Genomic DNA, 25839 nt, shown 5'->3' with positions numbered 1-25839 from the left:
GTGTGGTATAGCACGACAAAAGAATACTCCATATACACCTCAGCAAAATGGATTTATAGAAAGAATGAACAAGAAGTTAATGGAAAGGGAAAGAAGCATGCTCAGTGGTGCCAGGTTAGGATAGGAAGTCTGGGCAAAGGCGGTGGAGACAACATCTTACCTGGTCAACAGATTACCTTCATCAGCGTTGGAGGATAAGACTCCACAAGAGATATGGACTGGTAAGAAACCCTCTCTTTCACATATGAGAGTATTTGGATGTGATGCATATGCACATGTTCCAAAGGAGAAATGAACCAAGTTGGATAGTAAATTTGAAAAGTGCATCTTTATTGGGTATAAGGATGGTTTAAAGGGTTATAAGCTTTGGAACCCAGTAACAAGGAAGGTTGTGTATAGCCAAGATGTGGTGTTCAGAGAGGTGAAAGATGTTATTAAACATGATGTCCAACCAAAGGAACCTGAAAAAATAGTGTTTGAGCTAAAGGAGGAAGAATCAGACTCTACAACAGAGGAGGAATTAGAAGATGAAGAGCCACAAACTTCAAGTGTAAGAAGATCAGTTCGAGAAAGAAGGCAGCCAGAAATGTATAGTCCATCTACTTTCTGTTCAAATTTTGCTTTATCTATTACTGATGATGATCCCAGAACTGTGAAGGAAGTAGTAGATTCAGAGGATGGAAAACTCTGGAAAGAGGCTATGGTTGATGAAATGGTGTCTTTGCACAAAAATGAGGCTTGGAATCTGGTGTAGTTGCCGGATGGAAGGAAACCCATTGGCAGCAAATGGGTGTTCAAGAAGAAGACAAATTCAGAAGGAAAGGTGGAGAAATAAAAATCTCGGTTGGTAGAAAAAGGTTATTCCCAGGTGCTGGGAATTGATTGTGGTGATATTTTCTCTCTTGTTGCCAAGGTAACTTCTATTAGGTTACTTTTATTTGTTGCTGCTGCTTTTGATTTTGAGGTAGAACAGATGGATGTGAAGACAACATTTCTTCACGAGGATCTGGAAGAGGAGATCTACATGAAGCAACCTGAAGGCTTTGCGGTAAAGGGTAAGAAAGAACTGGTATGCAAGTTAAAGAAGTCTTTGTATGGGTTAAAACAGTCACCAAGGATGTGGTATCAGAAATTTGATACATTTATACAGGGACTTGGCTTCACTAGAAGCAAAGCAAATCATTGTGTGTATTTTAAATTAATTGGTGACCGTGATATTTATTTGATCTTGTATGTGGATGATATGTTGCTGGTTGGAAATGACAAAGAAATTATCCAGGATTTGAAGACCTAATTTTCCTCCAAATTCGACATGAAAGATCTTGGTTATGCAAACTATATTTTGGGCATGGAAATTAAAAGAGATTGGGAAAAGAGGAAGCTCTGGTTAAACCAAAGGAAGTATGTCAAGACAATACTACAGAGGTTTAATATGCAGGATAGTAAACCAATGAAGGTTCCTATTCCTATAGGTGTAAATTTATCAGCTGAACAGTGTCCCAAGACACAAGAAGAGGAAGAGGATATGTCCCGTGTTCCATATGCAAGTGCAGTTGGTAGCCTGATGTATGCAATGGTTTGTACTAGACCAGACATTGCACATGTAGTGGGAGTATTGAGTAGGTTTATGTCAAAACTAGGGAAGGAGCATTGGACAATAGTGAAGCGAGTTTTCAAGTATTTGTGTGGCACTAGTAATTATGGTTTGCGCTACCAAGGAAGACTAGGATTGGATAGAGTTTTGGATATCCGTGGCTTTGTTGAGGTAGACTGAGCTGGAGATTTGGATCAGAGAATATCTACAAGTGGGTATGTGTTTAACCTATTTGGAGGTGAAATCAGTTGGATGAGTAAGAAACAATCTGTAGTGGCACTATTAACTATAGAGGAAGAATACATGGCAGCCACTCATGCAAGCAAGGAAACAGTTTGGTTGTAGAGATTGTGTTCAAGTATGGGGTTAGTACAGGGAGCTATAAGAATAGACTGTGACAACCAAAGTGCACTTTTCTTGGCAAAGAACCCTGCTTATCATTCAAATACAAAGCACATCGATGTTCAGTATCACTTTGTGAGGGATATGATAGAATACAAAAAGGTGTTGCTGGTAAAGGTGGACACTTTGAAGAATACTGAAGATGTATTGACAAAATCTATGAGCTCTGAGAAGTTCTCCTAGTGTAGAGAAACAATGGGCGTTTTAGGGCTGGAAAAATGACTTAGCTCTCCTATTTCCCCCTGTGGAAAGAAAACAACAAGTGGGAGAATGTTGGGTTGTGTTATATTCTTTCCATGATTAACCTATGTAGTGAACCGGGGGGTTAGAGGGGGGGTGGAGCCCCCCCTTCGTTGCGCCGATTGCGCGGGGGGGAGGGGGGGGGGGTCACAGGGGGTGGCAACCCCCCTGTCTAGGGGGTTTGAGGGGGGTGGGTAGCCCCCTCTACGGGGTCCGAGGCAGCGCCCCGAGAAAAAAACTTTTGGACCCTATATTAGGTTGGGAAAACCTACCTATGCTTTTCGGTCCATGGTTTTGGACGCGATGGTTTTCGGTCCATGGTATTGGATGCTCCGACATGGATAAATATGTATTGTAACATTGAAAGGAATATATAATGAAAAATCAAGCTGGTAGTCCCGGTTTTGGGATCCAGGGGAAAATCTCTGTGGATATGTGTTTTATGTGTTATTCTCTCACATTGTTTATTTTATATGTTTTAGAATTCGTATGCAGGTAATTTCTGTACAGGGTTAAAACCTACACTATTGGTGTAAATTTTTCATAGATTAATGTCCCTAGAGATAAGGATAATTAAAGGACATGTACCATGTTCTCCATGCAGGTGTTATTGAAATTTTGATGTATTATATGGTTTTTACTAGACCAAACATTACCTATCCAATGGGAGTTTTGGGCAAGTATATGTCAAAACCAAGGAAGGAACAATGGGCAACTGTAAAGATGATATTTAGATATTTGTTTGGCAGTTTAGATTATGCAATATTCTACCAAGGAAGTGATGTACTTCACAAAGATATATATATGGTTTTTTCATTGCAAAATGGGCTAGAGATATATTTGTTGGAGCAATCACTCGAATGAGAAAGAGGTACATTGTAGTTTCATTTTAAACTATAGAAGTGGAGGACATGGTAGACTCTCATGAATTGAGGAATTTGTATGGATGTGAATATTATGTCAAGGCATTGGTTTTGTTTAGAAAGCAATGAGGATAGTTTGTGACAATTCAAGTTTAGTTTTTTTCTGGAAAAGTACCTTGCTTATCATTATAAGACAAACATATTGGCATGCAATACAACTCTATTAGAGACATGGTTGATACATGAAGAATGGCATAGACTCAGTGATGATATTTGTTAGAATTAAATTAGTTCTATTCATGTAGAGAATCAATGTAATTATGTAGAAATTTACCTATCTAGAGAAATTAATTCAACTTCAAAAAATTATCCTCTTTTGTTGGACAATTGGCATTGTCTGGATGGCCAGTGGTAGCAAGTATGTTGGCATTAATGTCAATGAAATGAGCATTGGTGTTGGTGGAAACAAATGTGTTGGCATTGATTTCCACTAGTTTACTAGTGATGAAAACTAGGGCTAGAATTGATGTGCATGGTGTGTCAAGATCAGGGGAGTTTCATGGTTGTTGCATTCTTAAGTAGAGAACCATCATAGTAGAAAAATATGAAAATAAGCTACAAAGTCTTATATATATGATGGTTAGGGAGTACTAGTATTTGGAGGATATTTTTCCTTAGCATTTTACCTCAGATTATCTTAGAGATGGCATAGTTGGATTGAGCTCCGAAAGAGCTTTCCAATGATATAATGAACTCTGCAAATGGATTTTTAGATAATAAATTATTTCCGGTCAAATATTAAGTGCTCCAAGTAAAAATTTAAGTTACTATTGGTAGAGGCCCAACTTGGAGAAAAGTTAGTTTGGAAATGTTTACCAAATGTGGCAGAGCTACAAATGGAGGAACTAAAGGAGAACTAGGCAGATGTGTCCTGACAATATTGCAGTAGGAGTGTTTTCATTGGCTAGTAGTGGAACCCTCTTTACATGCAAGCTCGATGGATGGACCCTAGAAGGTTCAAACAAGGAACAAAGGAAAGGCACGAGATGCAAGAAACAACTTGCATGGACAATCCACACAACAGCAATGCATGTGGCAAGGGTGTTTATTAGGGGAGGTTTTAAACAGGGAGGCCCAGGTGGTAGTTAAGCCGGTGGGCCTTATCCCAGAAGTTTTAAAGGGGCGTAGAAGGTGAAAGTTGAGATGGAAGCATTGGGCAGACGTGGACCTGGAAAAAATGGGGAGAATTCTGATTGGTCGACCATGGAGCCCTCTTTACACACAGACCTGATGGAAGTACCTTGGAGGTCTTATTGAGTGCACAAAAATAAAGGTCAGGACCCTTGAAAAAATTAACAATGGAATTTTCCATAAAACACAAGGCCCATGATTGTTTTCTCTCTCCTCATAGTACGCACGTGGCAACATTGGATTGTTCTATGATGGTGTTAGCATGGCTTCAGTTCAAGGGACATATGGTAGGAAGATTCAACATTTTTGGGTGGTCTAATGGTCCAAATATGGATGACATGTTGACCACTCTACAAGTGACACACGACATGTGTGACGTAACCATGACATCATCCTGCTAGAAGAATCCTGAAAGGTTTTGGAGTGAGGTGCAAAGGAACCATGGGGATAACAGGGCAACAATTAGATTAAAATATACCTGGTAGGTAGTTGATTGGTTGATGTGAACTTCAAATAGACCCCACACTAAATGTCATCCCAAATAGCTCATCCCAGAGGAAAATAAGGGCGCACAAGTAGAAGCAACAAGCATACATGGCATTGGACCAATGTAGCAGGGCACAGAGATAATGAAAACATCTATTATGTTTCCCATTGGACATGTAATCCTGTAAGGATTAACCGGAGGAAATAGAAGGAGAAAATGGAGAAACCATCAAGATATAAGCATCGAGACACATTGGCATGTATGATTGGCAGTGATGGCAAATGGGAAGAGGCACAGGGAAGCCTCATGATACATGTCATCCTTCAGGATTGACTTCATAGAAAAAAAGGTGTGCTAAGGTTTCCACCAGTGTCACAGTGTCGGGAGATGGATATTTAACTAGAATTTTATAGTTCCATCAAATGACAGTAGGTATGCCCAAGACTTGGTTTGTGGTGGTGTTTTCATTTTTTATTGTGACCATGAGCTTTCAGTCTAAATACAAAGATAAAGGTGATGGGATAGAAAGGTTAGAGGCTAAGGCTAGCCTATGAGTCGATCCTATTGTCACCATATGACAGTGGGAATGGAAGGATAAATGTATGTGGATTAAGACCTTATGGCTTAAAGCGTAATGGGCCCATGGATGATGTTATGCAATGTTGCTGATAAATAAAGTCCCTTGGCATATGTTTGGCCTATATCAATGTCTCAAGGATGATCATGTCGACAACTCTTTAGCACCATGCATTAGAGTTGGCTTATGTGGAAAACTTATCAATTATGCCAAATTGGTTGTAGCCATAATTGGAGTTAGTAGATTTTGGGAAGAAAAGTTAATGGCTAGAATGGGTTGAAAACTATTGTTAGTGCATGGGTTGAGTGCACATTTTAATATAATGGGGTCAATGGTAATGGAAATTCCCTATAACTATAATTCAAGATAGTGAAGGACCGTAATCACATGAGAAAATTAATGGACCCTGCCTTGAAATAGAATTAGCCACCATTGATATTCCTTTTGTTCCATGTAGAATTAAATGTATAAGATTTTTGAGTGCAGAATATATAATCATAGAATAATGGAGCCATGCCTGAGGTGCATTCTGTATTCTATGGGAAATTAATTAGCATGGGGAGCCTTGTTGTAGCTTGTAGTTTGGCTGAGAATTAATTATCAGTATGGAGAAATGCTTAGAAGCCCAATCCTAGTGTTTAGTGAGGTTGCAGTGGCCAATCTGTTTAATGTAACAACAACATGGATAGCGATGAATTTGAGTACACTCTCAGTAAATATGATTGACTACAGAGACAACATCGATCATTGTGTGACAATGGAGCAAAACTATGGATTGTAGTGGTATAATGTGGGGTAATTGAAACATAGTTGAGTGAGCTAAGTGGAGATCTCTAAGTGTGTGAGTGTGTTATAGAGAGAGGCAGAGAGTGCTTATGTAGAGGAAAGAGGCCGAGAGCCTAAGGAAGAAGGCCAAGAGTTTTTATGTGGGACAAGATTTTTGATAATGAGTGTTGTTGTAGAATGTGAAAAAGACAAAGTGTTGCATGAGCTCAACATGAGTGAAGGTTGTTGAGCAGAAAAAAGGGTTGAGTGTAGAGGAGAACAAAGAGTTGAAATCAGGTCCATGTGGGTGCCATAACAGATGCAATTATTTCCTTATTGAGAGAGGGTTAGAGCCTACTAACCAGGGAGTTGGTGCTTCCATCTAAGCAGATGTCTGAGTAGATCTTAGAAGTTGGTGCCTCCTACAAGTTGGTGCTTGAATAAATCCAAAGAGCTACAAGTTGGTGCTTGAAACAAATCCATGAAGTTGGTGCTTCTTGCTAGTGGGTGCTAGAAAAAAATCAAAGGGAGTTGGTTCTTGTTGTGAGTGGTGGCTCAAAAAAAATTATGTAATAGAGTTGGACCTCATATTTACATCATAATAGAAATAATATTTGGTGGTTTTCTCTCAAAAGGGTTTCCATGTTAAACTGTTGTGCGTCATGTGTTTTCTTCTCATGGTGTGTGTGTTGGTATTGATTCATATGGTTGTTGTTATGATTTTTTAATGGTTTGTCACATAATGAATGCCAAGTTTGAATGTGAAAAGATAAATTGGAATAAAAGTTAAAGTATCCTTAATATTGATTCACCCCCCCTCTTAGTATTAAACATTGTTTCCAACAATTGGTATCATAGCTTAGTTCCTTCAGGAACAACTTAATCACTTGAAGTTAGATCAAAATGAAACAATGGATAATCAAGTGTGGCTAACACTAGAGCGAGTTTCATTTTTTAATAGAGTAGAGTATGTATTCTGGAAGGTTAGAATGGAAGCCTATTTAATGGCTTTGGATGTTGATGTATAGTGCTCTCTATTAAATGGAGAAAAGAGTAAGAAGAATGGATAAGCTAAAATCGTTCTCTTGAAAGGGCTATAAGATATGGATTAAGTAAAAGTAAGAAATTTTGCGTTTGAAAGAGAAATATGGGACAAGATCCATTGTATATATGGATGAGATAGTCACGAGGCTCAAAAAGGGATGAAGAGCCTTACTGCTCTAGTAATGAACTAGAATCTATTGATTTTGTTGTTGGATAAAAGAAAAGGAGAAAGAGGAAAGGTGCTCAAAGATTATAAGATATCCCTCTCAATGACAAAGTCACTGATAATCTCTCCAAAGATGATGAAAGAAACGACTCAAATGAGAGGTTAGACCACTCAGAAGGTATGTTATTATTTTTTGATAGTTGTAAATAAATATGTCATTTATCTCCTAGTTGTGCATGTGAATTATCAGAAGAAAGGGATGAATTTTCATCCAGTAGTAGGGGTGAAAGATACCTATATTAATAGCAATATCAGAAGAATACACCTCCCTTGAGTAGGGAAGAATGTCTCATGGTGACAACAGAGAAAGATCTCATTAGTATTCATCAATAGGAGAAAATGAGAATATCCCTGATAGTGATGAAGAAAGAGATGTAAGTGAAATAGATATTTGGTATGGGCCTATTAGTACTTCTGACATAGAAGAAGAGGATTTCGATCAGAAGATATATTTTAGAAGGAAGCTCATCTACACTCTAAAAGAGATCAAGGAGCTTGTGAGGCAACCAAAAACAAAAGGAGAAATTGCGAGAATATGAGCTTCATAATGATGTGTTGAGAAAAAAATTATCAATGTAAATGCTCAATAAGTTGAAGTCAACAAATTGAATGAGATGTTGACAAACAGGCTTCATGAGAAAGAGGCCTATTGTGAGAGACTACAAGGTGAAGTAGTCTCATTGAGACTTGACCTATAAATGGCAAGTAAAGGGTTGTCTCAATATCAGAAGCTTAAGGAGAGAAGAAATTATTTATATGAGATGCTTGTTAAGTAGAGATGCCCTCTCATCAAGGCTGGTTTGGGTTTCAAATAATATTCAAGCTCCAAGAAGGCAAAGGTTGAAAGGTCAACTACTCAAAGAAAGAATTTGAAGGTTCCAACAATAATAAAGGGAAAGAAGTGGTTGGAAAGAAAGAATAGAAATAAATATGAGCTCAAGGCAATAATTCAAACAACCATGGAAGGCACATGAAGAACCAGATGATGTCCTTTCCCCCTCAAGAACAAAGCCTTTAAATAAAAGGTATATTCTATTATTAGAAGCCCTTTTATGGCTATTTTTTTCTTGCAATAATTTTGGGCATAAAGACATGGATTGTAGATGGAATGCAAGAAAACAAAATATGTTGGGTAGAAGCAACCCAAGAATGCACAAAGTGGCCAAGGACAAGCATGCTAGTAGTAGTAATGTATTTGATAAGAGTACAAGATATGGCAATACTTTTGCTCCATTATTGATTCATATCGAATGCTACAACTGCGTCAACTTTGGGAATAAGGAAACACATTATAGATATAATAGAAGAGAGCCTACTTCACACAGTATGCAAATTGAGAAACTCAGCTAGTGAGGATGAGAAGAAATAGTGGAGTAGGGGAATACAAGTTTGTCTTTAGCACTCTATGTCAAAAGAACAAGCTGGAAAGAGGTAAAAGAAATACAAGAAGAATGGTCCTCTTACCCTTGTGGTATACCCCTCTATGAATATTGGTTGCAATAAGTACATGATTTGGTTAATAATAGGGAGTAGCATCCCAATTAGTCCTTATTTGAAGAAAAAGAGGAAAATAAATGAAAATAAGGCCTGGGCGAAGAAAGAGGAATGAAAGGAGAAGAGCCCTCTAACCTTGTGAAACCAAGAGAAAAAAAAAAACAAGGGTGAAGAAGGTGTCAAAAGATAATTCTCTTATCAGGACTCGACCATTGAAGGCCTTGAAGAAGAAGGAGGATAATCTACTCAAGGGGAGTAGATACTCTATTTCTCTTCATTAAAAGAAGATAATGGCCTCAAGAGAGGCCGGAAAATTCATATGCAAGTAGTCAGAAAGAATAATTAGAGAAGGGCATCTTAATAATTAGAGGTATGACCAAGTCCCCTTGCTAATTACAGTAATGAATTTGTTTATTTCAATTGTATCAGCATTGAAAGAGAAAGGAAAGTGTAACCAACATGGTTTCAGGGGGAGTACACAACAAAAATCTATGTTGTGGAAGAAGAGGGGCTACAACAGAAGTGTGGAATGACAAGAGGCCTATAGTTGTAATTAAGTCCATAGGATTAGACCCCATGTAGAATAAAGAAGGAAAATGCAATGCTATATGTTAAGAGAAAGAGCATTGGTTCAGGGGGGAGCTACTCTATTAGTAGTAGCAGGCAATCAACTTTAGCCTCATAAAGAAATATTGTTTAGGAAATGAAAGGTTTGCATCTTGGCTGAAATACCCTTATTTCATTTAATATTGTGAGATTGATTATGCCCAGAAATATTCTATTCATAAACAAAATTGGTACAAGATTTTCATGTTTCTTAATTTTCAATTGATATCGCTATGTCAACTAAAGGTCTTTGGTTCATGTGGAGGAATATTTTTGTGCAAGTGGAAATTTATTTTTGAGTTGGAGAATAAGAGTTTTCTCGATACATTGTCTAGATTTTATAAACCCTTTGGCGCAATTGGTATCAGTTAAGCAAAAATCCCTATATATAAGGGTATGATTTGAGGGGAAGAAGATCTTAGGATTCTCAAGTTAAATGAGCACAATATTAGCAGCAACAACAACAAGGAAGGATAAGCCCAAATACATCACTAATGTTTGGTATTTGTAGCAGCAACAATACCATATGAAATTTGCATTGGTATCAATTTATTTTAATTGGTACAAAAGACGCGTTGGAAAAGAGAGTATTCAACCAACAACCATAAGGTGTCAAGAACTCGAGGCATTCAAAGAAGAAGTAGTATATGTTTAGGGGGAGCATTTATCACATGTCTATTCTATAGAGTAATATCATCTACAGGAAGGTGTCTTTGCCCATGAGGAGTGTAGTTGAGTTTGGATGGAAAAATTCTATTACCCCATAAAGAATATATCAATGCTTAAAGAAGAAGTATATATAGAAGATTTCACTTCAACAGTTAGGCCCTCAATTAGTTATTGAAAGCGAGAGAAGAAGTAGATTGTAGCCCTTTGCCATTGATTTCAAAGGGGGAGAGTAAGATATAATGGCACATGGAAAGGAGAGAAATCCATTGGTGTCTCATGCAAAGGAGAGAAAGCCATTGGTGGCTCATGCAAAGAGAAGTGTGGAAGTAGCATGAGGATTGGACATCAATGTGAAGAAGTGGTGAGGTGTTGCCATCAATGCGAAAGGGGTATATTGTTGGAGAAACTGAAATTTTCTGGATGGTTAGTGGTAGCAAGTGTGTCGGCATTGATGTGAACCATATGAGAATTGATGTTGTTCATATTAGATGTGTTTGAATTGATGTCCACTAGGATACCTGTGATGGAAATTGGGGATAACATTGATGTGCATGGTGTTTCAAGCTTAGGGGGAGTTTCATGGTTGCTGCAGTCTTAGGTAGAGAACCATCATAGTAGCAGGAAATGAAAATAAGCTATAAAGTAATATATCTATTATGGTTAGGGAGCCCATAAATTTGGAGGATATTCTTCCTTAGGAGTTTAGCCCAAGTTCTCTTGGAGATGTCATAGTTGGATTGGGCTGAGAAAGATCTTTCCAATGGTATATTCAAGTCCATAAATGACCTCTTGGATCACAACTTACTGCCAGTCACATCTTAAGTGCTCCAAGTCAAAATTGCAGAGTTACTATTGGTAGAGGCCCAACTTGGAGCAAAGATAATTTGGTGGTGTTTTCCAAATGCATGGGCACTAAAGTCAAACCAGGTGAATGTGGCCTAACAATGTTGCAATGGAAGCGTTTTCATTGGCTAGTGGTGGAGCCATATTTACATGCAAGCATGACAGATGGACCTTGTAAGGTTAAACAAGGAATAAAGGGAATGCCCAAGATGGAAACAATGGGCTTGCATGGACAATCCAGATAACATTAGAGCATGCAGCAAGGGTGTTTATTCATAGAACTTTTAAAAAGGGATACTCAAATGACAACTAAGCTCATAGGAATTACCCCACAAGTTTTAATGGGGCATAGAAGGTGAATGCTAGGATGGAAGTGTCGAGCATACTTGGACCTAGCAGCAATGGGGAGCATTCTGATTGGTCAACCATGGAGCCCTATTTACATGCATGCCTGACAGGAGTATCCCAGAGGTCTTACTGAGCACACAAAATTAAACGTTAGGACCCTTGAAAAAAATAACAATGGAAATTTCTACAAAACATAAGGCCTGTAACCCTTTTCTCTCTCCTTATAGTATGCACATGGTAACATTGGATTGGCCAATGATGATATCAACATGATATTTTTTCAGAGGACATGTGGCAAGAAGATTCAAAATTTTTTGGTTCCTAATGGGCTAAATCCAGGTGACACGTGGACCACTCCAAAAGCGACACATGTAATGTGTGGCATAAGAATGACATCATCATGATGGTAGGAGCCGGAAAGGTTTTGGAGTGAGGCTCAAAGGAATAATTGGGATGACAAGGAAGCTCTCAAAGCCAACTCAGCTTGATATGTGGTTGATTGGTTTATGTGAACTCCTGGTAGACCCCACACTACACATCATCCTACACGACTCATCTCAGAGGAAAATAAAGGCACACATGCGGAAATAACATGCATACATGGTGTTGGGCTTATGTAATAGGGCACAACTCCAATGAAGAGAGGTGTTGGGTGGTCCCAATGGAAATGTAAGCCCATAATGCTTACCCCATAAGAAATAGAAGGATGAAAGGGAGAAACCACTGAGATATAGGCACTAGGACACATCGACATGTACGGTTGGCTATGGTGGCCAATGGCAAGATGTGTAAGGAGGCCCCACAAGATTTAACTAGCATTTCATAGTTTCATCAAATGACGGTAGGTGCACCCAAGATTTGGTTTAGATTGGTTTTGTGGTGTTTTAGCTTGTTATTTTGACCATGAGCCTTTGGGCCAAATATAAAGAAAAATGTGTCGAGATAGAAAGGTTAGAGGCTAAGTATGACCCAGCAGTCAGTCCTATGGCCACTATATGTCAGAGGGCATGGAAGGATAGATGTCAGTGGATTAAGCCCTAGGGGCTTAAAGTGTAATGGGCCCGTGGAAGGTTTTATGTAGTATTGCTTATAAATAAAGTTCTTTGGAATATGTTTGGCCTATAGTAGTGGTGTTGGCTTGAGGGGGCCTGACCCAAGTTCAGAGTTAATTAGCCAAAAAAATCCCTATACTACTGGCTCTTTCAGCAATATCCCACGGAGCGTGGACTGAGGTCTCACACAAAGTAGTATGGGGGGATGCTGGAACAAGGTTTCCGCACCCTTGAGATGTCTGAGGGGTTGATTTAGTCTAACTATGAATACCTTTGTGTAGGTACCTTTCACACACTCTCTTGACCTGCGAGGCCTTTGTGATCTATTATAATTGCCTTCGTGCAGCCCTAACCATGCGCTGAGGTGCTTTCATGCTACTATGGCAACGATCTGTGCTATTTCCCCGAGTTACCCCACAGATCTTACTTATCTTCTTATAATTGTTAGTTAACTTCGCGTAAACAGATAATTTATCTTATATTCACTTAATCAACACAACCATATAAGTTAGCGCATCATATAAACAACATAAATGTAATTTATACCCAATACATTCAATGTAGAAAACATTAAATAAATACACAGGAATGGTATAAAACTTCTCTTTATTAATGCTTCAAGCAGTTACAGACTCAATCTGCAATGTGCACTCAACTCCAGAGGTCCGCGCACTCAGCTACGGACTGCTAGGCCTCTGCACACTTAGCTGCAGAGCCTTCTCCTACTCTATGACCCAATGACTTGACTCTTCACTTAGATAAGACTCAATTATCCATCTATTACTTCCTGACTCTACTTCCCTTCTTTACAACTTAGAGCCTCACTCTATTTATACAATCCCATGGTTTGTAGATCTCTAAAGCCTACAATACATTACAAAATGAGGGCGGACAACCCTATGACTCATTTACAAGTTCATGCTTCACGCCCGTAAAGCACAGAGTCTTTACATCAGATTTAGTCAAAAAGTAGGCTTTAAGCCCCAAAACATCCCTTGGGGGATCCTACGCCCAAAAGGCCCCCAACACAAACATCGTGACTAGCCCTCGAGTTGTGCAGAGATCTTCATGCGGAGACATCCCAACTCTGCCCAAACTATTGCAAGATTGACAACGCACTGAGTAGTTGCATGTTGTACCTCCTGCACACTCTATTTGGAGACCGCCATAGCTAAACTACTACCCTACACCTAGTTATAGTCCCACGCCTCCTTTCAGCTTCCTGGAGCACTAAGATTGTTCTTCGTTCATCTAGTTAGATAGCTGGGCCAACCGCGTATGGCTTCAATTGACTGCCATTTACTTTTCCTGGAAAGAGTTCACCTTTTAACTTCATCAACTTCATTGTGCCACCATCTGTGGTTCCCTTAATAACATACGGTCCCATCCAATGCATTAAACCGATAAACACTTGGCGGTAATGCATCTCAATGAGGGTCTGACTGCTTGAGGATGATTCGGTTGTCAGAACTTTAGCAAAAAGGCTAAGTGTGTAAGTGACTGAACTTGTGCATACGTGACCTTGCAAACAAACACTCAACATGACTTGATGACAAGATGCCTTAAACCATCAAGACAACACATACTAAGTGTGATTGACTGATGGTGAGATGGAAAAGCACGACACTTATGATAGATCTTTGAACGATCACGACGATGCTTGCATGATAGTGCATACAACTTTGTGTGCGAGTGAAACATATGTTTACATAGTGAATACAACATGTACACATGAAGCAAGGACCTTGTGCATGACCATAACATGGCTGCAAGTGTGACATTGTGACCAACATGAATAAAGTTGTTCGTTGAATGGTCAAGAAAGGAGGGTGCAAAGACTCAACACGAGTCCAGAGGGTGAGCCTGAATGCTTGCAAACATCAAGTAAAAACCCAAGGGATGCTCCAAAATGGGATGCAAGCCAAAATTTTGGAGGGTGTTGCAGCTGCTATAACACTTAGCGACACATTGGATGAATTCCATCTTCTCTATTTTGGTTCATTGACAACACAGGGCCTTGGTCTTTTAGGGAGTATTAAATTATTGAGATGGTTACTTTGGCTTCCCCATTTACCCTATGGATTGTTACAAGGAAATGTGTCTATTTAGAATTGCTCTATCCCACAAAGGTGTGACAGCTGCCTTAGAAATAAACAGAGAAAAACTACTTTTGTATTTCCTTTATGAACTATAGATAGAGAGGAATAGAAAGAACCAACCTGTGTCTTGCGCTAATCCTTTGATCCATTCCCTCTCTTCTTTGATAGTCTCCAACTACCTACTCCCTTACTTTCCCAGCTTCACAAAGTACCTGTAAGATCACAGAAGAAGAACACTATACAAAGACATCGATCTATATTCATAAACAACTTAGGATCAGATTTAAGTTAACCATACAAATGTAACAAGCATCAATGATACAAAAGCATGGAGGAAAACTCAAATAGCTTTTATTGATAAACAAGAAAAGATCCAGGAGGAGTTACAACCAGTGGTTCCTGACCCAGCATCAGCCTCCCAGCAGAGAAGCCCCTCTTCACCTCAAACAAAGCATAGACCACCCAACAATCTGATGTTTGTCTCACAAAACCAACAACAATTCCTTACAATATGCAAAATTCTAGCCTCTGGATCTCTGGGATGAGGGATCCATATATAGATATCTGTAAGGAGGATGAGTCAGCTTGTGATTTGATTAGTGTCTTCTCTTTGTCAGTTCTTGCTTCCACTTAGAGACTGAAGGCCTCTTACTCATCCTTGGTCGAATTCAGTGAGGCAAGTGTCACAGGAGAAGATTCTGGAAGCTTCCATTGTCTCTCCACCTCGCGGAATGACACTTCCATTTGTCATTTCTCGCCCATCGCACCCCATAGAAGGGACTTTTGAAATGCAACGCACCCTCACAGTGTATTTAGGTGCAATGCAACGCCCCTAGCCAGTGGAGCAGCTGATATGGTCCTGTTTTGACTTATTCTGAGCAGTTTATGGTGGAGAACTTCTGGGAGAAGTTGTAATCTATTGACCTTGTTCCTTTAGGGGTTAGAACAACACTTTTAGGGACTTAGGAGCCCTTGGTTTATGGACATTTCATGCTTGGATTTGTAAGGCACAAAAATTTCTATAACAGTTTCCCCTTAAAGCATGAGGTCGTTAATCTTTTTTGATGTCGGGTGAAATGCTTTATCATGAGGATCCAAAGTTCTTTCAAGCTGGAAGGAGACTTGTAATAAGATACAATACAATACATTATCTTCATAATACTTTCATGATCTAGCTGAGGCAGGCATTCCCATGCTCAGCTTTATAAATTCATTTTCATGTACATAGGACAGACAATCGTCTAAGTGTAGACTGATGATTCTGGTAGAGCCATCATCCTTTTGAGTGGATGATTATCTGTGCAGCAATGATGTACATTTAATGTCTTTATTTTCCTGAATATATATATTGCAGCCCAGATGGATGAAACTAGATCTGGTGTCTTCAATCTCGTTCGATCTTCACTCGAAGTACAAGTCGATCCATGTGAGAAATGTTCTGAAGTAGAACATGGAAAGACATCGCTTGATTACCAGTCAATGATGTAAACTATTAACAAGCGCGAGAGGAATCACCGATAATGATAATGACCCTCAAGGTACTGCAGTACAATTCACGTGGTGTGAATAAAGGACTTGGCGTCGAACACCACGCAAAATCTTTCGGTCGAAGGCCATTGATGTAAACCTGTCGCCGGAAGTGAGAAACTTGCCATTGAGGCATGCAAGCTTCAAAGTACTGAATGGGGTGTTCCCAGATCAACTTCTTGGATAATGAGCTGATGTCAAAAAGAAGTGATCCATCACAGGAGGGCCTTAATGAAACCCACATCAATGACACGGAACAGAGCAAATGATTTTAATGGAGGTGAAAACGATCTGGTGATATAAGGTTCAGGGTGGCGGTCATGAAAGAATGGAGTATAATGTATGGTAGTGGGTGAGACACATGTGACTTCTCTAGATGACTTCTCTTGAACATATCGGCGACACTGATGTGATGGATTGGTAGCATTAACCCCAAATGTGGATGGTATGGTGTGACCATGGTGATGTGACCGGTGAATGAAACAACCCAACCCGACTCGGACACGGAGTGGAAGTGTCATGTTCAAGAGCGACTTGATACCAATAAAGTTTCTTTGAGTTTTCTTCCCAATTTTCCCCAATCATTGCTGACCAGTACCTCATTATTTTTGTCAAGCTTGAGGAGGATAACATATGCTTGTTCTATAATTTACCCTTCGGGCAAACCCATCGCTATGTTTTAACGAGCCTAGCGATAGTGAAACTCGTTCTCGTCTAAAGACAAGTTTGTCGCTATTAATCTTTTTAACGAGTTTAACGACAAAGATAACTCGGTCCTTTTCAATTTTAGAGAGTCTGAAAAGGAACGTAAAGGAAACTCCAAAATTCCTTTTTCGTCATCTAATCCCTTAAGTCCGAAAAAGTATAAAACAATATAGAAGGGATGAATTTTCAATACTTTTAACGAGCCGAATAAACCAAGCGCTCGATCTTTTTGTGTAATAATCCCTCAGGTCCAAAAAGATTAAAATCTAGAGGAGGGATAGCACTTCCTGTCCCTTTAACGAGCTGGAAGGCCAAGGACTCGGCAATATTTTCATATTTTACGAGTCAATTGAAAAGAGCTTAAAGGAGACTCGTCTTTTGAGGAACTAGTGATAACATCGGTAGCAGTTGATTCCAGGTAAGTTTTGGAATTTTCCAATCACGGAAGTGTCACAAGGATGGCTAGTGAGATCACTCTTCGCAGCTGTTCCTCAAAATGGGTAAACAATCAAATAGAGGTGAATGATCAGCCAATGAAAAAGTGGAGGTGACGGTGCAAACACGACCAAGGCTTTAATGGCTGAAGTACTATATTCATTTTGGTTATTTACCGGGGGGGAATAATTCATTTTTTAACGAGCTTAAACACGGGTGGAAACACTTGCTCATGTCTTATGTTTATTTTTTAACGAGCTTGAACTATGTGCTAAAACTGCTCGATTAAATGGTCGTATGATAAGAATGTCTCATATAAAAATGGCAACTTTTAGAGTTTTGCCCCACATCCTTTCTTTATGCAAGTTAGGAAATGACCAATCCAAAAAAAAGATAAATGATCACTCTTTGCTTGCACCCCAAAAGGTTTGCATGCCCCCAGGTATAAAACAGAGTTTCAAGGTCACCCTCTATTCGAGCTGACAAAACATTTGTTTTATCAGGAAGGGTCTACCTCTTACAGGTTACCCAAAGATTTTTCTATTCACAGTGCAAACAAAACACTTCTTCGGCGATGTCTACCGAAATAAACAAAGGTGAGCGGATGGTATGGCGTGACCGTCCCTAACATAACTTTGACAAGAGGATCTTGTTCCAATCCAACTCCCCCTTCCAATCACAGACCGGAGCACGGAGGTCATATTCTCTCGCGGAAACCTACCTTATACCCGAAGTTTTCTTGCCGAAGCAGACCAAGATGCATGCCCCCTGGGTTTTAGTCATGTCCCCCCGAATCACTCGCACTCATCGGGTGGACAGACTGGAAGTTGAGACATTTCTTGCATGAAAAGACCATTCAGGGATAGTATATGACTATTTGCTATGCGTGATCAGGTAAACGAAAGTTGGTCTACGAGCTTGACCACTATTCCTTCGTGTGGAAAACACATTACTCTAAAGAGTGAGGAGACAATTGCTCCCATGCAATAAATATAGTCTCGTCCAAGGAGTAGATTTTAATCTAAGGGTCCTTGAACTACCATCACGTTCATGTGAACGGTTTTCCCTCTCAATGTTATGGGCAGATTGGGAAGGATCCCTAACAGTCGACTGGTTCCTTTGTGAAAGCCTGTCAGATTTCTCATCTCAGGCAGAAATGATGGCGAACCAAGCGCTTTCCAAGCAGTCGAGGAAAGGATACTCACAGAAGCCCCCTCATCTATGATTGTACCAGCCATAACCATTCTATGTATTTGAACAATAATTCGGAATGGTATACTAGCTGGTAAACGGGGTCTGCCTAGTTGATTCCAGTCGAAGGAGACAACTAGGTTGCTTGGAGGTGGGACCGAATAGATGGCCGGGTACGACTCTGAAGAACTTCCTTCCTGTGGTAAAGGAACGGGTAAATTGCCCCCATGTTCGTTGGAGTCTGTTTTTATGAAGAGAATTTGGACGGTGTCATCCTTGTTCTCTTCAGTGAGTGTATCATCTGAAGATGAAACCTCTGAAGGCAAGACCGGGTCAACTGCCACCTCGACCTTTTGACTTTCGTCTGGTATGGATTCAGATGGTTTATCTTCAATGGTATGTGCTTAAACCGACCACCTGAGCGGGCCAGCCGGGTTTTCAACTGGTGACGGACTCGGCGAGAGTTTTTTATATCCAAGAGGAAGTCGTGACGGTGAAACTAGATGATCGTCCAAAACTCTTTTAGCCTCGTCTAAGAAGGGACAACGGTGGACGGCATGATCGCCTTCACACAGTTTACAAGGAAATCTATATTTTCCTTTTTGTCCTGGGGCTTCACTTTCACTAGTTGACGGTGTGTTCTCAACATGATCATCAGAGGTTGACGACACCAGGTTGTGCAAATGGGGAGACCAGTCCCTTAAGATCCGAGGGATGCAAGGACAATCTCTGTGATAGTGGTCTCCCTTGCAAATGACACATGGCGATTTAGGCCTGGTCGTTGCAGTGTGTGGATTTTTGTTAGGCGACACTCGTTTGCCCCCATTCGCTTTTCGCTCCTTCTTCTTCTTCTCTTTCTTCTTCTTTTCCTTATTCTCCTTAGGTACTTGACTTTTGGCTTCAGTAGCCCCATCAATCGAAGAGGAAGGAGGAGAGGAAGAATTAGAGGAAGTAGAAGGTTGGTGGGTAACTCTGGACTTGTCTAATTGCTGATTCGATTGTTCATGAATAGTGGTGTTCTGAACGACAGAGGTTGAGAAGAGCCATACAGGCAAACCAATTTTCAGTCTTGGAAGCGACAATGTGGCCATATGGGGTGCACCAACATCTCCCCAAGAGGAGAAGGGACTAGGAATTCCTCCAAGGGGAATTCCTTGGTTGGTGGACTCCATCTTCTCAACCCAATATCAACGTAGGAAAGGGGTAATGAATATTCCGTTTAAAATAAATTTTAGACGCTTTGACACAACTTGTTTTTTCAGTTTTTAAGAGTCGAGAAAAAACAAAAGATGACTCTAGTCTCCTTCGATTTTTAATGAGCCTGAAGTGACAAGTGCTCAGATGGACCTTTTCCATTAAGGAGTCTGAAAAGGAATCTTCCCGAATGCTGTGTTCAGTGCATTGCGATCGATAGGGCGGTAGAAACGGCTTCCTATGGATAAAGGATTTAAGCCTATAGGGGTCTCCCAAAATATACTCGACGGTATGTGGGAGCACAAGTCCGTACTGGCACTTATCGTCTCAAAGTGGAGGAATCACCCAACCAATAGTGAGAACAACAGTTACCAGGCTTTACGACGCCGGAATACGTCTCTAGCCTAGAACTCTAAATGTTGTGCGTTAAGTTCCAAAGCGTTGTTAGATTCATTGAATTTATTTTAAGTTGATCTTTCTTATGAAGTTTTCCTTTTGGGTTCGCCACGAGATGTAGATGTAATTCCTAAAATGCAATCTAAAGATGATAAACAAACTTTTTATCTCTTTTATGCAATGAAAATCCTAGCTACTAGGGAAAATAAAGACAGAATCTTTTCACAAAGAGCAAAGAGCACACTGTAAATGCACTTTCCTAAATCAAGCCAAACAGACTGTCTATATGCAAATGCACATGCATGTATTTGTTTTTGACTTTCTTAGTATATGGATGCTAAAAAGAAAGTTGATGCACAAATCTGAATTTCTTTTCAAGCGACAAACATAAACAAGCTTCTTTTTGAAATAAAAAATAGAGATGATTACGACACCTTACGATTTTGAAATGAATACTCGTTTTTGAGACTAGAAAATCACAAATTCAGACCAATTTAAAGCAATAGTAACAGGATAATTAACCATCAACAGCAATCAAACTCTTTCCTATGATTGAAATCGACACTTACGACAGATTCAAATCAAAGGACGACAGTACGATTACGCTACTTTTTCTAAGGAGAACTGTAAATGACTCAACAAACACACAAAAACATCTACATTTCTTTTGTACAAAGGAGGCAGAATAACAGCAAGGAAAAGGGGTTTTAAACAGACATATACTGATCACAGGCAGAAAAATTCAGAGATAGAACTGGAAAGAATGAAGCACAAGAACCACAGCTGCACAAGGCTAGTCTGATTAGCACACCTGTAACACAGAGAATCTGAAATGCAGTGCAGGTTGCCCTTTCGGGAAGTGCGCTGAAATTCAGGATCTCTTAACAGTACCTGTGCTGGGCCAGAAACGAGACTCTGTCCAGGTTCCGGGTCACAGTTTGCAGTTCAGTATTTGGTTTTTGGCCGAGTAAAAAGAAATCAGTAATTCAACAATCAGGGGTATATCTAAGGAGGATCTAAGAGCTATCACAAGGGCAAACAGATAGTTTGTGAATCAGTTGTTTAAATCATAAACAGATCCAGTGAATGGATTGAAGCAGCAGATGTCTACTTTGCATTTGTTATGGAAAATGCAGTTCGAATGCCACTTATAAGTTTATGAAACAAACAAACAAATAATGATAAACAAACAAACTAATTAGCTCCCCAGTGGAGTCGCCATTTTGTTACAAGGAAAAGTGTCTATTTAGAACTGCTCTATCCCACTAAGGTGTGACATCTGCCTTAGAAACAAACAGAGAAAAACTACTTTTGTATTTCCTTTATGAACTATAGATAGAGAGGAATAGAAAGAACCAACCTGTGTCTTGTGCTAATCCTTTGATCCAATCCCTCTCTTCTTTGATAGTCTCCAGCTACCTGCTCCCTTACTTGCCCAGCTTCACAAAGTACCTGTAAGATCACAGAAGAAGAACACTATACAAAGACATGGATCTATATTCATAAACAACTTAGGATCAGATTTAAGTTAACCATACAAATGTAACAAGCATCAATGGTACAAAAGCATGGAGGAAAACTCAAATAACTTTTATTGATAAACAAGAAAAGATCCAGGAGGAGTTACAACCAGTGGTTCCTGACCCAGCATCAGCCTCCCAGCAAAGAAGCCCCTCTTCACCTCAAACAAAGTATAGACCACCCAACAATCTGATGTTTGTCTCACAAAACCAGCAACAATTCCTTACAATATGCAAAATTCCAGCCTCTGGATCTCTGGGATGAGGGATCCATATATAGATATCTGTAAGGAGGATGAGTCAGCTTGTGATTTGATTAGTGTCTTCTCTCTGTCAGTTCTTGCTTCCACTTGGAGACTGAAGGCCTCTTACTCATCCTTGGTCAAATTCAGTGAGGCAAGAGTCACAGGAGAAGATTCTGGAAGCTTCCATTGTCTCTCCACCTCGCGGAATGACACTGCCATTTGTCATTTCTCACCCATCGCACCCCACAGAAGGGAATTTTGAAATGCAACACACCCTCACAGTGTATTTAGGTGCAATGCAATGCACCTAGCCAGTGGAGTAGCTGAAATGATCCTGTTTTGACTTATTCTTAGCAGTTTCTGGTGGAGAACTTCTGGGAGAAGCTGTAATCCGTTGACCTTGTTCCTTTAGGGGTTAGAACAACACTTTTAGGGACTTAGGAGCCCTTGGTTTATGGACATTTCATGCTTGGAGTTGTAAGGCACAAAAATGTCTATAACATGGATAGACATGGTTCACCTTTCTCTAACTCAGTCAAAAAAAAAAAAAAAAAAAATTAGCTTGATCAAAATGTTTCAAAATTGGGAAGGGTAGTTTGGCTCGCGAGTTAAAAAAAATTTAGAGTAAGTTTTCATCTCTGCTGTTGATCCACTACTAGTAGGCCTGGAAAATACCTTGGTGGAGTCACACAAGAACACACGTATCAGTCCACTGCCAACGAGCTTGGTCAGTACCCCTGTGGAGTTACATGTTTCACCTGTCTACATAGGAAGTCTTTCTCTTCTTTCACCTTTGTATTTTTTTTAAAGAGGATTGTGCATAGGCACTTATTTATTTTTGGGGTGGAAGAGGGATCTCAACTTATTGAGAGCAAAAGAGGTTGTTCCTTCAGAGAAGCATGTAAGATCTCTGACATAGATTTTCTTGTTTAGATTTTCCCCTTCTCTGTTTCTACTAGTTGGATGAGCTTGAACACACAAAGAAGAAGGCTAAGTACATGCATGGGGTTTCCCAATGTGGACACAGGTTCATGGTTGGACCCAAGCTTCCATTGCAGACGGCTCATATTTTTCATCAATATTTCATCAACCGAAGGTTATAACAAAGTAGAGCTAAGAGAAACACAGGACTGGACAAGTGTTGTAGTGTCACAAGACTCTTTGAATCTTAGCCACATACTCATTCAAAAGCCAGAACTCAGTAGAGGGAAGCACTTATTTAAAAAAATAAAAATAGCATGATACCAAGAAAACAAAACAAAACAAAACAAAAATAGTAAGAAAACAAACAAGACAACAAGCAAGAAAAACAAGAAAGAAAACAAACCAAATCAGGTCAGCAAGAAAACAAACATGCAAACCAAAAAACAAGGAAAAGTCGTAAAACAAACACTACCTCTACTCCTACACTAACAATGCATCGACCTACTTACGTGAAGTGATATTTCTAGCCATCAACGCATTGACTAGACCATGTTGGTGAAGGCATGGTTTGTGAGAAACATAGTCAAGAAAACCAACAAACATAAAAGATATGACAATGATGAAAAACACACTCTGAGTTTAAATGCATCCGTAGAAAAGAAAAGAGTGAAAGTGCAATACAAACGCTTTGTGGACTTGCAATGGTGTTGTGACACACTGCATACAAATGATAAACATATGCACTCTCTTGACTGTGGGTGACAATAAAACATGAGAAAAAGAGACAACTTACGCCTTGCAAGTGTGATTGCTATGAATGATTCCTCTAGTGTGCAGGCGATGGGATCATGTGATTTCGGTGGAGGAAGAGAAATTTGTGTGCTGGTAGCTACCTTAGAAACAAAAAAACTAAAACCACTTTCGTTTGCCTTTATGAGAAGTAGATAAGAGGGGAAAGAAGGAGACCAACCTCTGTCTTGCGCTTGGTTCCTTGCTTGATTCCTCTCCCTTCTGATAGATCTTTGCCACTCGCTTCCTCGTCTACCCAGCTTCAAAGAGCACCTGTAGAATCAAAGCAGCATAACACTATCCAAGAACATAGACCTACTATCATAAACAATATAGGACCAGATATAGATTGACCACACAAATGCATATATCATCAATCATACAAGAATGTGGAGGAAACTTGAATAGATTTATTAATAATCAAGAATAGCAAAGAGGATTACAACCAATCATTCTGACCCAGCATCATCCTCTCAGCAAGAAAGCCCTTCTTCACCTCCTGAAAATCTTAGATCACCCAACACTATGATGTTACACCAAGAAACCAACAACACTTCCTTACAAGATACAAAATTCCAACCTCCGAATCTCTAGGATGAGGGATCCATATATAGATGTTTGCAAGGGGGGTGAGTCAGCTTTTGAGATTTGATTAGTGTCCTCTCTCTGATAGTTCTTGATTCCACTTGGAGATTGATGATCTCTTACTCATCCCTGGGCGAATGCAGAGAGGCAAGTGTCACAGGAGAAGTTTCTGGAAGATTCCATGATCCTCCACCTTGCAGATTGACCCTGCCATTTGTCCACTCTCACCCATCGCACCCCATAGAAGGGCTATTTAGTATGCATCGCACATCCCATGTGTATTTAGGTGGGATGCGGCGCACTTTGACCATGGAGCAGGTGAGATGGTCCAATTTTGACCAGTTCTGAGTAGTTTTTCATGGAGAACTTTTGGGAGAAGATGTAATCAATTGACCTTGTTCTTTTAGAGGTTGGAACAACACTTTTAGAGACTTAAGAGCCCTTGGTTTATGGACATTTATGATTGGGGTTGCAGTGCCCAAAAATGTCTATAACAGTTGCCCCCTAAAGCATGAGGTCGTTAATCTGTTGATGTCGGGTGAAATGCTTTATCATGAGGATTTGAAGTTTTTTAGTTGGAAGGCGACCTGTAATAAGATACAATACAATACATTATCTTTATAATATTTTCATGATCTAGCTGAGGCGGGCATTCCCATGCTCAGCTTTATAAATTCATTTTCATGTACATAAGACAGACAATCGTCTGAGTGCAGACTGATGATTCTGGTAGAGCCATCATCCCTTAGATTGGATGGTTATCTGTGCAGTAATGATGTGCATTTGATGTCTTTATTTTCATGAATATATATCGCAGCCCGGATGGATGAAACTAAATTCGGGGTCTTCAATCTCGTTCGATCTTCACTCAAAGTACAAGTCGATCCATGTGAGAGATGTTCTGGAGTCGAACATGGAAAGACATCGCCTGATTACCAGCCAATGATGTAAGTTTTTAACAGGCGCGAGAGGAATCACCGATGATGATGATGACCCTCAAGGTACTACAGTACAATTCACATGGTGTGAATAAAGGACTTGGCATCGAACACCATGCAAAATCTTTCGGTCGAAGACCATCGATGTAAACCTGTCGCTGGAAGTGAGAAACTTGCCATTGAGGCATGCAAGCTTCAAAGTACTGAAAGGGTTGTTCCTAGATCGACTTCCTGGATAATGAGCTGATGTCGACAAGAAGTGATCCATCATAGGAGGGCCTTAGTTAATCCCACATCAACGACACGGAACGGAGTAAATGATTTTATTGGAGGTAAAAACGATCTGATGATATAAGGTTCAGGGTGGCGGTCATGAAAGGATGGAGTGTAAATGTATTGCAGTGGATGAGACACAGGTGAATTCTCTGAGCGACTTCTCTTGAACATATCAGCGACACTGACATGATGGATTGGTAGCGTTAACCCCAAATATGGATGGTGTGATGGACCCATGGTGATATGACCAGTGAACGGAACAACCCAACCTGACTCGGATGCGGAGTGAAAGTGTCATGTTCAAGAGCGACTTGCTACCAATAAAGTTTCTTCAAGTTTTCTTCCCAATTTTTCCCTAGTCATTGCTGACCAGTACCCCTTTATTTTTGTCAAGCTTGAGGAGGATAACATATGCTTTTTCTATAATTTTCCCTTCGGGCAAACCCATCGCTATGTTTTAACGAGCCTAGCGATAGTGAAACTCGTTCTTGTCTGTATGGACAAGTTTGTTTCTATTGAGTTTTAACTCGTTTAACGACAAAGATAACTCGGTCCTTTTCAATTTTAGAGAATCTGAAAAAGGGATGTAAAGAAAACTCCAATAATCCTTTTTC

This window comes from Pinus tabuliformis, chromosome X (genome assembly GCF_031772625.1).
Source record: "Pinus tabuliformis cultivar Carrire ecotype Pingquan chromosome X, CPIR1, whole genome shotgun sequence".
Lineage (NCBI taxonomy): Eukaryota > Viridiplantae > Streptophyta > Pinopsida > Pinales > Pinaceae > Pinus > Pinus tabuliformis.
This window is presented reverse-complemented; position numbering follows the sequence as displayed.